Source organism: Aquarana catesbeiana, linkage group LG12, assembly GCF_042186555.1.
Source record: "Aquarana catesbeiana isolate 2022-GZ linkage group LG12, ASM4218655v1, whole genome shotgun sequence".
Classification (NCBI taxonomy): Eukaryota; Metazoa; Chordata; class Amphibia; order Anura; family Ranidae; genus Aquarana; species Aquarana catesbeiana.
The window spans coordinates 63,238,080-63,251,467 of record NC_133335.1 but is presented as its reverse complement, the minus strand read 5'-3'; positions in this window follow the sequence as shown (position 1 = coordinate 63,251,467).

The following is a 13,388-nucleotide window of genomic DNA, read 5'->3' as shown; positions in this document are numbered from 1 at the left end:
GTGCAGAGGTCGCACTACACTAACTTGTAGCTTTAGCTGAACACTGTGCAGAGGACGCACTACACCAACGTTAAAATAATGTAGCTGCCTGCGGTAGTGATAGGATCAGGAAAACACCACCAACCTTCTAGAGGTAGCTTTAGCTGAACACTGTGAAGAGGACACACTACACTAACGTTAAAATAATGTATCTGCCTGCGGTAGTGATAGGATCAGGAAAACACCACCAACCTTCTACAGGTGGCTTTAGCTGAACACTGTGCAGAGGTCGCACTACACTAACGTGTAAATGTAGCTGCCTGCGGTAGTGATAGGATCAGGAAAACACCACCAACCTTCTACAGATAGCTTTAGCTGAACACTGTGCAGAGGACGCACTACACTAACGTTAAAATAATGTAGCTGCCTGTGGTAGTGATAGGATCAGGAAAACACCACCAACCTTCTACAGGTAGCTTTAGCTGAACACTGTGAAGAGGACGCACTACACTAACGTTAAAATAATGTAGTTGCCTGCGGTAGTGATAGAATCAGGAAAACACCACCAACCTTCTAGAGGTAGCTTTAGCTAAACACTGTGCAGAGGACGCACTACACTAACATGTAATTAATGTAGCTGCCTGCGGTAGTGATAGGATCAGAAAAACACCACCAACCTTCTACAGGTAGCTTTAGCTGAACACTGTGCAGAGGTCGCACTACACTAACTTGTAGCTTTAGCTGAACACTGTTCAGAGGATGCACTACACTAACTTGTAGCTTTAGCTGTACACTGTGAGGAGGACGCACTACACTAACTTGTAACTTTAGCTGAACACTGTGCACTACACTATCTTGTAGCTTTAGCTGAACACTGTGAGGAGAACACACTACAATAACTTGTAGCTTTAGCTGAACACTGTGCACTACACTAACTTGTAGCTTTAGCGGAACACTGTTCAGAGGACGCACTACACTAACTTGTAGCTTTAGCTGAACACTGTGCAGAGGTCGCACTACACTAACTTGTAGCTTTAGCTGAACACTGTGCACTACACTAACTTGTAGCTTTAGCTGAACACTGTTCAGAGGACGCACTACACTAACTTGTAGCTTTAGCTGAACACTGTGCAGAGGTCGCACTACACTAACTTGTAGCTTTAGCTGAACACTGTGCACTACACTAACTGGTAGCTTTAGCTGAACACTGTTCAGAGGATGCAATACACTAACTTGTAGCTTTAGCTGAACACTGTGCAGAGGTCGCACTACACTAACTTGTAGCTTTAGCTGAACACTGTGCAGAGGTCACACTAAACTAACTTGTAGCTTTAGCTGAACACTGTGAGGAGGATGCACTACACTAACTGTAAATAGTCTAGCTGCCTGACTGTGGTACTAAAAGGATCAGAAGAACACCAGCAATTTTCTTCAGGTAGCTGTAAATACTGTAACAATACAAGCCTGCCTGTCAGTAGGAAGATAATAACATAATATATATATACACACAACACCTGGGATGCATATATATACACAATACACTGTAAGTGCAGCTAACTGACTGACTGTCCTGCCTAATCTATCTAACTTAAATCAAATGACACTGTCTCTCTGTCTCTGTCTCTCAACGCCGGAACACACTACACAGGGCCGCCGTGTAGGTGGCCTTATATAGTGTGGGGCGTGTACTAAACCCCCCGAGCCATAATTGGCCAAAGCCACCCTGGTCATTGGTCAAGCATGCGGGTCATAGTGCATGCTTGGCCAATCATCAGCCAGCAATGCACTGTGATGCCGCAGTGAATTATGGGCCATGACACGCCACACAAATTTGGCGCGAACGGCCCATATCGTTCGCAATTCGGCGAACAGGCGAACAGACAATGTTCGAGTCGAACATGGGTTTGACTCGAACACGAAGCTCATCCCTACTATCCACACAGTGGTTTTTTAACCACATATTTACTATACATGTTCCCCCCATTGTGCTGTCTACTTCAGGCTCACTGCACTTATATTTTTTGTTTTTACATTAATTTTTTTCTATTTTTGACTTCACGAGTTAATGTGCCCCATACACACACCAGTATGGCACTCAGATTCTAAAGATGCTGTCTGCCGATTAGATGCATGACGCCATTTTGCATTGGCGCAGTATGGCCTTTTGTGATTAGATGCACGGCGCCATCTTGCATCGGCACAGTATAGCCTTCTGAAATGCCTCCCACTGGGTCGGAGGTGATCACGTCACTCCTCCAGGACGAATACACCGGCGCATCACGGCTGCCTGACATGCAAGCTAAAGCCGGAGCCGTCACATCACTTCCCCCTATTTATTTATTTATTTTATTTCAATATTGGGTAGGTACACCGTATGTATGCATAATACCCATTTTATTTTGCACACTTTGAACACCAATGTGGGGATATATGTGGCTACAATGTGCATTCCATTTGATACATTTCCGGTATTTGACCATAAGGGCCCCAAAACAAGGCGTGGAGCGCACGCCGAGCGGCCATCTTGCGTCAATACTGGAAGTGGCATTGTTTACATGCTGTTTACATTATGAGTTGACCCTCCATTAGGGGATCACACTATCTATATAAACCTCGCTGGCTGCAGTGGGGGGACCCCCCAGACGATGTCCAAGGAGACGAAATGCATCGGGTAGGACCCCACTGCCGCCATTTTACTCATACAGCGCTGTTTTATCCATTTTTCATGTGAATGTATTTCCTCTTTTTAAATAAATCGGTACACATTTTATACGGAGTTACACTATGTGGCTTTCCTTTGTTTTTTTCCCATTTGCTATAATCTTCTTCCATTGTGGGCATCACCCCTGAGGAACATATCAGTTCACAGACCATCCCAGGATCTTTCTACAACCTTTACGGAATTCCATCAGCCGTTCATTATTCAAGCCTGTTTGACCCAATTGAACATATGTCCTTTTGGGTTCAAACGTTCCGGTAAGCCTCCCTACTGTCGGTGGTGGTGTTCCAGATGTCACGTGCACACTGATATACCTATGAAGTCACATTTGTATTGAGGACTGTCACTAATTTATAGGAGTCACACATCCACCAAGGACTTTCATTTTGTTGGATGCATTTTTCTGTTGCCTTTTTTTGAGTTTGTCTTGATGATGTAATGGTCTTCTTAGGCCATCTTATTTATTCTCATATTAGCGCTTATTTTGTTCTCTGATTTTTGCACATATCCTACTGGCCGTGTTAGCTGCTTATTCTTTGGGGCAGCGCAGAATTATTTGTTTTATTTTGAAGTGTCCGTGCCTGCTGCCCAGCATGAAGTGCCCGTGCCTGCTGCCCAGCTTGAAGTGTTCCTGTCCGCTGCCCAGCTTGAAGTGTTCCTGTCCGCTGCCCAGCTTGAAGTGTTCCTGTCCGCTGCCCAGCTTGAAGTGTTCCTATCCGCTGCCCAGCTTGAAGTGTTCCTATCCACTGCCCAGCTTGAAGTGTTCCTGTCCGCTGCCCAGCTTGGTGTGTTCCTGTCCGCTGCCCAGCCTGGTGTGTTCCTGCCCGCTGCCCAGCCTGGTGTATTCCTGCCCGCTGCCCAGCCTGATTGTGTTCCTGTCCGCTACCCAGCCTGATGTGCCACTACTTGCTGCCAAGCTTGAGGTGCCCGCTGCCTGGCTCGACACCATGGGCTTTCCCCAGCAACGGCTAGTTGGAGCGTCTGGAGGTCGCTCCTTCGAGGGGGGGTACTGTCAGGAAAGGTCTCCTCCGCTGGTAATATCGATCATTTGGCGTGCAGTACTGAGGTCCACCAGCAGGTGTCTCCTGGCAGTTTGGAGCTGTCAGAAGAGCTTTTCCTGCTGGTATTCTGTCACCTTTGGGCCGCAGTACTGGCATCCACCAGCGGAGGAATCCTGGCAGTATGGAGCAGGTATTCCCCTCTGCGGAAAGGTGTCACCTGACCTTAATTAGCAGAGCTGCAGTATAAATACCCGGCAAGTGCACCAGAATCACATTACCACACTCACGTTGCCCTGGTATTGTCCTTGAGCCCTGATCTGCAGCCTGCTCCTCTGATCCTGAAACCTGATTCCTGAACCTGAACCTGAACCTGAAGCCTGATTCCTGGAACCTGTTGATCCTGTTTCTTGTCTGTTATCTGAACCCTGGACCCTGAGCCTTGTACCTGACTTGTCCCTCCTGTGATCCATCCATCCTCTCTTGTCCTGTTTGTTTCCCTTCCCAGCTACTGATTTCCTGTTTATGACCCTGGCCTGGCTTGACTACGATTCTGGTACTCCCTTTTGCTACATATGCTGGTTGTGTATTATCACTGTTTGGTTGTTTGGTTTGTTCACTCTGTATTGGTGGTGTGTTCACATGTATATGCATTTACCTTAATAAACTTACTTTCACCTATTTTATGTCTGGTTCACTCTGTTGCAGTCCACACAGTTCTGGTCTTATCTGGTATATGACAGCCACAGTCTGCCATTCCTGTGGGTTGGAAGGAAACTATGGAGTCAAACAATAAAAAAAAAATAGTACTTTTGCACATCACATTGCAAGGCAGATTAGACACAAACATTCTTGGCCAACATAAGTATAACATTTATTGAAGTGAGTATTTAAAGACAAAAGTATAAGGTCCACTTATCAGATTCCTTACCCCCTCTGATGGGCCATTGTAAAAATTTGAGGGTGGGGGGAGATGTTTTGGACAGGTAACCCTCTCCTCTTCATTGAGAGCTGAATGCCTAAATAATGTGTGTTGCTTTGGCCAGCCCCTCCTTACACTATTGGCAGCCCACTGGACAGGTAAGAAGTGTCATAATCCAAAAATATGAATACACACTGTACAAATTGAAGCACATTTTTACATTCTGCAATTACCGATCAAGATAATAGGAGAACAAAACTTTAAACAGTATCATTTGAAAGTATTCATGCAGGCACTTGCACTACATGCTTTTGTGAATTCATCCATAAATCTAACCACAAAAGAGGTAGGTATAGTGTGTATGGGTTTGGCAAAGTCAGCAGATAGTGTATTGGTATCGGTTGACTTAGCGGTTGGGGGGAGGGAGGGTTTCCAAATGAGTTTTGGTCCCCCAAAAAAAGCCTCTTGCACCCTGCTTGAATTTAAGGACAACAATAACATTTGGACACATTTTAGGGGGTGTTTAGGGTAAGCACTACAATGAAGCTGACACAATACATTGTTAAGTGACTAGGCTAGGTGTGTATGGGCCCAGGATAGCATGCTGGGGAGGTTAGTGAAGGCAAATATGCATGAACGACAAAAAAAGAGCATTAAAAGCTTACAGCATGCATGAGGACAAAGAGGACATTCACAGCATATTACAATCATGGTAATTATGGAATGATGAAATAAATACAATACATTAGCAAATATTAAATACATAGAATGTGATGTTAAAGGATAAAACTTACCTTAATATAGTCCTTCTGCAGGACCTGAATTATAGCAGAACAGGTCTCTGGAATAATGATTCCCAGAGCCTTGGGGGAGATCCCAGTCATGAACTTGATGTCCAGGAGACTTCTCCCCGTCACCAAGTACCGCAAGGTGGCGACAAGCCTTTATTTGGGAGTGATGGCTTACCGCATGCAGGTGTCCTGCTTCGTAATATAAGGGGTCAGCAAAGCCAACATATGGTGAAAGATGGGGTCCGTCATCCAGAGATAATTCCTGAAATCATCAGAATTATTCTCCTTGAGCTCCCGCAACAAAGGCATGTGAGAGAACTGGTTACGATTAAGCAACCAATTCTTGCTCCAAGAACTCCTCCTCCCCCTGTTCATGGACTGGACTTGGGTCAAAGCAATAACTCCAAAACCAAGCCCAACAACAGCACGAACTCTAAGATGAGTACGTAACTGCAACATGGCTTGAAAACGAACGGCTGCTCAGAACGTACTGACAGAACGCACTGAAAATCAGAAAGGACCTGACAAGAATGAGTTGAAAATCAGAAACAAGCGGACAAGAAAATGTAGGGATGTAGTTATTTCCTAAATTATTTTTGCTGTGTATTGTGATTGTAGTATTAGTCAGCTTAGTTGTGTGCTGGCTGTGCACTCTTAAGTGTCCAGTGATTATTCTCAGTCACATGCTGTGTGAGTGTTCTCCAGCAGGGTGTACAAGAGATATTACTGCACATTATAGATATTTAATACCTGGCCAATCAGCAGGCCTGTGGTGCTTGCTGTGCATGCTGGGAGAGCTATTAAATATCTGAGTCACTTCCTGCTCTCTCTCTTTCCCTCCAGGGATTTCCCTTGAGAGGATGTCTGTGTGATCCACTAATCTAGGTCTCAGGCCTTAGGGCCTAGAGGTATGGAGTGTTGAGGGATCTCCTGTCATGGGAGGTGTCCCTAAGCTGCTAGCTGCGATGAAGTGCTACTGGCCGTTTGGGGAAGCAGAGCTGCGGTTGTCCTACCACAGGGATGGTGAGTGACCGGCCGAGCTGGGAAGCACCACATGAACCTTCCTACTACTGTCCTGCCTTGTGTCATAAGACTGAGAATACACAGGAACCTCAGTTGACAAGGAGCCACATTTATGAGATGTATTCCATCCAGCAGACTTCTGTTACAGAAGGATTGATATTAGTGAGAAGACCATGTATGGGGCTAGAGACTGTGTATTGTTAATGGAACCCTCATGTATCCTGTGTTCCCTCCACCCTTCTTCCCACTCTTCATGCATGTTCATTATTAAAACATCTAAAATGTATTCAAAGTGACTGGTGCCCTTAATTAATCCACCACCACCCGGAAAAAGGACTTTCACCCTGAGAAGGAATGTGCCTGGGACATTTATCACCAAGTAAGTGGGTCTGGGACATTAACATGTACCTATTGGGCATCAGTGGAGCCAAATGTGCCAGGACTGATTACTGATAGCGTTACAAACACACTGAAAATCAGAAGCGAACTATAAATAGAACGCAATGAAAGACAAGAACGAACTGACAACATGCACTGAAGAACAGATACAAACCGACAAGCACAACCTGAAAAGCAGAAACGAACTGAAAAGCATGAGGCTGAAAAGCGCGAATCGTCTCTCACCAAACTTCTATTAACACGAGATAAAAATGAGATTGGCAGAAGGAGCCCAAAGGGTGGCGCACTGGCTATTGAACTTCCTTTTTATCGGCTCGTAGTACGTGTTGTACGTCACCACATTCCCACGTTCGTAATTGTTGGCCAACATTTGTGTGACCGTGTGTATGCAAGACAAGTTGCAGCCAAGAACCTTCGAACAAAAATCCACAGTTTTGTTGTTGGAAAGTCCGATCGTGTGTATGTGGCATTACTCTCACGTGGTTTGGGAGTAGGGATGAGTCCGATATTCGAGACAAACGCAGGTTGGGAGTAGGTGTTCGCCCGTTCGAGATCGCAGTGCATTGACAGGTGCTGATTGGCCAAAGCATGCACCTGACCTGCTGCTTTGGTCAATTACACCGTGCTGTGAGAGCCATGATTGGCCATGTTAGGCTGCTTACATAGCGGCCCTACATAGTTTTATGAATGAAAGCAGCAAAATGACATTTGTAAAGGAAAAAATGTCATTTAAAATGGTTTGTGGCTGTAATGTATTGCCGGATCCCGGCAATATAGATAAAAATCTTTGAAAAAAATGGCATGGGTTCCCCCCCTCAGTCCATTACCAGGCCCTTTGGGTCTGGTGTGGATATTAAGGGGAACCATTTGCCAAAATGTAAAAAAAAATGGCGTGGGGGCCCCCCCTAAAATCCATACCAGGCGCTTCAGGTCTGGTATGGATTTTAAGGCGAACCCTGCGCCAAAATTAAAAGAAAAATGGTGTAGGGCCCCCCAAAATCAATACCGGATCCTTATCCGAGCATGCAACCTGGCAGGCCGCAGGAAAAGAGGGCGGGCGAGAGAGCGCCCCCCCTGAACCGTACCAGGCCACATGCCCTAAACATGGGGAGGGTGCTTTGGAGTAGCCCCCCAAAGCACCTTGTACCCATGTTGATGGGGACAAGGGCCTCATCCCCACTCCCCTTGCCCGGTGGTTGGGGTGGTATGCAGGTGGGGGGCTTATCGGAATCTGGAAGCCCCCTTTAACAAGGGGACCCCCAGATCCCGGCCTACCCCCTATGTGAATTGGTAAGACCATTTCACAAAAAAAGTGTAAAAAATAGTAAAAAAGACAGGAGACACTAATTCCCTGTACACACGAGCGGAAATTCCGCCAGCAAAAGTCTGATGTGAGCTTTTGGTCAGAAATTCTGACCGTGTGTATGCTCCATCGGACTTTTGCTGGGCAGGTTCTCTATTTTTCGGTTGGAAAAATCTCCGATTGGAAATTCCGATCGTCTGTACCAATTCCGACACGAAAAATTACTAGGCATGCTTGGAAACAATTCGACGCATGCTCAGAAGCATTTAACTTAATTTTCTCGGCTCATTGTAGTGTTGTACGTCACCGCGTTCTTGATGGTCGAAAGTTCAGATAACTTTCTTTTGTGTGACCGTGGGTATGCAAGCCAAGCTTGAGCAGAATTCCGTCGGAAAAACCATCCAAGATTTTTCTGACGGAAATTCCGCTCGTGTGTACGGGGCATTAGGGACAAGGCCTTTATTAAAAGATTAAAAAAAAAAAAATGTCCCGCGATGTCCATCCATCTTCTATCACGCTGCCCGACTAAACGAAAAATATAAAAAAAAAAATGCAACAGCTCCGCCTCCGTGGGAGACTTCTGCCGAGTGACGCTTCTTCTTGGTGACAGCTCTTATATAGCTGAGTGTGGGGCCACCCGGTGATGTAAACAGGTGACCCTGCCCCCCTCTGATGCCTTGTGAAGTCAGAGGAAGGCAGGGTCATCCGTTTACGTCGCTGAGTGGCCCAGCGCTCAGCTATATAACAGCTGTCACCAAGAAAAAGCATCACTTGGCGGGAGCCTCCCAGCTGTTGCTTTTTTTTTTTTTTTTTTTTTTATTAAAGGACTTGTCCCTAAGTATCTCCTGTCTTTTTTTACTATTTTTGACACTTTTTTTGTGAAATGATAGCAGTACAATGTACCCCTTATCAATTCACATGCCGAGGAGGCCGGAATCTGAGGGTCCCTTTGTTAAAGGGGGCTTCCAGATTCTGATAAGCCCCCGGCCGCATACCCCCACAACTAACAGACAAGGGTTGTGGGGATGAGGCCCTAGGTGCTTTGGGGGGCTACTCCAAAGCACCCTCCCCATGTTGAGGCATGTGGCCTGGTACGGTTCAGGAGGGGGGCACTCTCTCTTCCCCCCTCTTTTCTTGCGGCCTGCCAGGTTGCATGCTCAGATAAGGGTCTGGATTTTGGGGGGACCCCTACGCCATTTTCTTTTAAATTTGGCGCAGGGTTCCCCTTTAACCACTTGCCGCATATATACGTGAGCAGAATGGCACGGGCAGGCAAAATCACGTACCCATACGTGATTGCCTTCCCGCGGGCGGGGGGTCCAATCGGACCCCCCCCCCCGGTGCCAGCAGCGGTCGGCATTTGGCTAGGAGCGATGAGAGACGAGGGGGAGACCATCCGATCGTGGCCCCCCCCTCGCGATAGCTCCCAGCCAATGAGGAACATCCCCTGCCTGTGTATAGTACACACAGGCAGAGGATGTGATGTCATCTCTCCTCGGCTCGGCAGTTTCCGTTCTAGCGTCGAGGAGAGAAGACATGTAAGTGCACCAACACACACACACACAGTAGAACATGCTAGGCACACAAAACACCCCCGATCCCCCCCGATCGCCCCCCGAGACCCCCCCAATCAAACCTCCCCCCTCCCTGTAACACTGACACCAAGCAGTATTTTTTTTTTTTCTGATTACTGCAGGGTGTCAGTTAGTGACAGTTACTGTGGTAGGACAGTGAGTGTTACCCCCCTTTAGGTCTAAGGTACCCCCCTAACCCCCCCTAATAAAGTTTTAACCCCTTGATCACCCCCTGCCACCAGTCTCGCTAAGCGATCATTTTTCTGATCGCTGTATTAGTGTCACTGGTGACGCTAGTTAGGAACGTAAATATTTAGGTTCGCCGTCAGCATTTTATAGCGACAGGGACCCACATATACTATCTAATAAATGTTTTAACCCCTTGATTGCCCCCTAGTTAACCCTTTCACCACTGATCACCGTATAACCGTTACGGGTGACGCTGGTTAGTTCGTTTATTTTTCATAGTGTCAGGGCACCCGCCGTTTATTACCGAATAAAGGTTTAGCCCCCTGATCGCCCGGCGGTGATATGAGTCGCCCCAGGCAGCGTCAGATTAGCGCCAGTACCGCTAACACCCACGCACGCAGCATACGCCTCCCTTAGTGGTATACTATCTGAACGCATCAATATCTGATCCGATCAGATCTATACTAGCGTCCCCAGCAGTTTAGGGTTCCCAAAAACACAGTGTTAGTGGGATCAGCCCAGATACCTGCTAGCACCTGCGTTTTGCCCCTCCGCCCAGCCCAGCCCACCCAAGTGCAGTATCGATCGATCACTGTCACTTACAAAACACTAAACACATAACTGCAGCGTTCGCAGAGTCAGGCCTGATCCCTGCGATCGCTAACAGTTTTTTTGGTAGCGTTTTGGTAAACTGGCAAGCACCAGCCCCAGGCAGCGTCAGGTTAGCGCCAGTCGCGCTAACACCCACGCACGCACCGTACACCTCCCTTAGTGGTATAGTTTCTGATCAGATCAATACCTGATCCGATCAGATCTATACTAGCGTCCCCAGCAGTTTAGGGTTCCCAAAAACGCAGTGTTAGTGGGATCAGCCCAGATACCTGCTAGCACCTGCGTTTTGCCCCTCCGCCCAGCCCGGCCCAGCCCACCCAAGTGCAGTATCGATCGATCACTGTCACTTACAAAACACTAAACGCATAACTGCAGCGTTCGCAGAGTCAGGCCTGATCCCTGCGATCGCTAACAGTTTTTTTGGTAGCGTTTTGGTGAACTGGCAAGCACCAGCGGCCTAGTACACCCCGGTCATAGTCAAACCAGCACTGCGGTAACACTTGGTGACGTGGCGAGTCCCATAAGTGCAGTTCAAGCTGGTGAGGTGGCAAGCACAAGTAGTGTCCCGCTGCCACCAAAAAGACAAACACAGGCCGTCGTGCCCATAATGCCCTTCCTGCTGCATTCGCCAATCCTAATTGGGAACCCACCACTTCTGCAGCGCCCGTACTTCCCCCATTCACATCCCCAACCAAATGCAGTCGGCTGCATGAGAGGCATTTTCTTTATGTCCTCCCGAGTACCCCTACCCAACGAACCCCCCCAAAAAAGATGTTGTGTCTGCAGCAAGCGCGGATATAGGCGTGACACCTGCTATTTTTGTCCCTCCTGTCCTGACAATCCTGGTCTTTGCATTGGTGAATGTTTTGAACGCTACCATTCACTAGTTGAGTATTAGCGTAGGGTACAGCACTGCACAGACTAGACACACTTTCACAGGGTCTCCCAAGATGCCATCACATTTTGAGAGACCCGAACCTGGAACCGGTTACAGTTATAAAAGTTAGTTACAAAAAAAAGTGTAAAAAAAAAAACAAAAAAAAACAAAAAAAAAAAAAAAACACATACAAAAATATAAAATAAAAAAAAATAGTTGTTGTTTTATTGTTCTCTCTCTCTCTCTATTCTCTCTCTATTGTTCTGCTCTTTTTTACTGTATTCTATTCTGCAATGTTTTATTGTTATTATGTTTTATCATGTTTGTTTTTCAGGTCTGCAATTTTTTATACTTTACCGTTTACTGTGCTTTATTGTTAACCATTTTTTTGTCTTCAGGTACGCCATTCACGACTTTGAGTGGTTATACCAGAATGATGCCTGCAGGTTTAGGTATCATCTTGGTATCATTCTTTTCAGCCAGCGGTCGGCTTTCATGTAAAAGCAATTCTAGCGGCTAATTAGCCTCTAGACTGCTTTTACAAGCAGTGGGAGGGAATGCCCCCCCCCCGTCTTCCGTGTTTTTCTCTGGCTCTCCTGTCTCAACAGGGAACCTGAGAATGCAGCCGGTGATTCAGCCAGCTGACCATAGAGCTGATCAGAGACCAGAGTGGCTCCAAACATCTCTATGGCCTAAGAAACCAGAAGCTATGAGCATTTTATGACTTAGATTTTGCCGGATGTAAACAGCGCCATTGGGAAATTGGGAAAGCATTTTATCACACCGATCTTGGTGTGGTCAGATGCTTTGAGGGCAGAGGAGAAATCTAGGGTCTAATAGACCCCAATTTTTTCAAAAAAGAGTACCTGTCACCACCTATTGCTATGATAGGGGATATTTACATTCCCTGAGATAACAATAAAAATGATTTAAAAAAAAATATGAAAGGAACAGTTTAAAAATAAGATAAAAAAGCAAAAAAATAATAAAGAAAAAAAAAAAAGCACCCCTGTCCCCCCTGCTCTCGCGCTAAGGCGAACGCAAGCGTCGGTCTGGCGTCAAATGTAAACAGCAATTGCACCATGCATGTGAGGTATCATCGTGAAGGTCAGATCGAGGGCAGTAATTTTAGCAGTAGACCTCCTCTGTAAATCTAAAGTGGTAACCTGTAAAGGCTTTTAAAGGCTTTTAAAAATGTATTTAGTTTGTCGCCACTGCACGTTTGTGCGCAATTTTAAAGCATGTCATGTTTGGTATCCATGTACTCGGCCTAAGATCATCTTTTTTATTTCATCAAACATTTGGGCAATATAGTGTGTTTTAGTGTATAAAAATTTTAAAAAGTGTGTTTTTTCCCCAAAAAATGCGTTTGAAAAATCGCTGCGCAAATACTGTGTGAAAAAAAAAAAAATGAAACACCCACCATTTTAATTTGTAGGGCATTTGCTTTAAAAAAATATATAATGCGTGGGGGTTCAAAGTAATTTTCTTGCAAAAAAAAATAATTTTTTCATGTAATCAAAAAGTGTCAGAAAGGGCTTTGTATTCAAGTGGTTAGAAGAGTGGGTTATGTGTGACATAAGCTTCTAAATGTTGTGCATAAAATGCCAGGACAGTTCAAAACCCCCCCAAATGACCCCATTTTGGAAAGTAGACACCCCAAGCTATTTGCTGAGAGGCATGTCGAGTCCATGGAATATTTTATATTGTGACACAAGTTGCGGGAAAGAGACAATTTTTTTTTTTTTTTTTGCACAAAGTTGTCACTAAATGATATATTGCTCAAATATGCCATGGGAATATGTGAAATTACACCCCAAAATACATTCTGCTGCTTCTCCTGAGTACGGGGATACCACATGTGTGGGACTTTTTGGGAGCCTAGCCGCGTACGGGACCCCGAAAACCAAGCACCGCCTTCAGGCTTTCTAAGGGCGTAAATTTTTGATTTCACTCTTCACTGCCTATCACAGTTTCGGAGGCCATGGAATGCCCAGGTGGC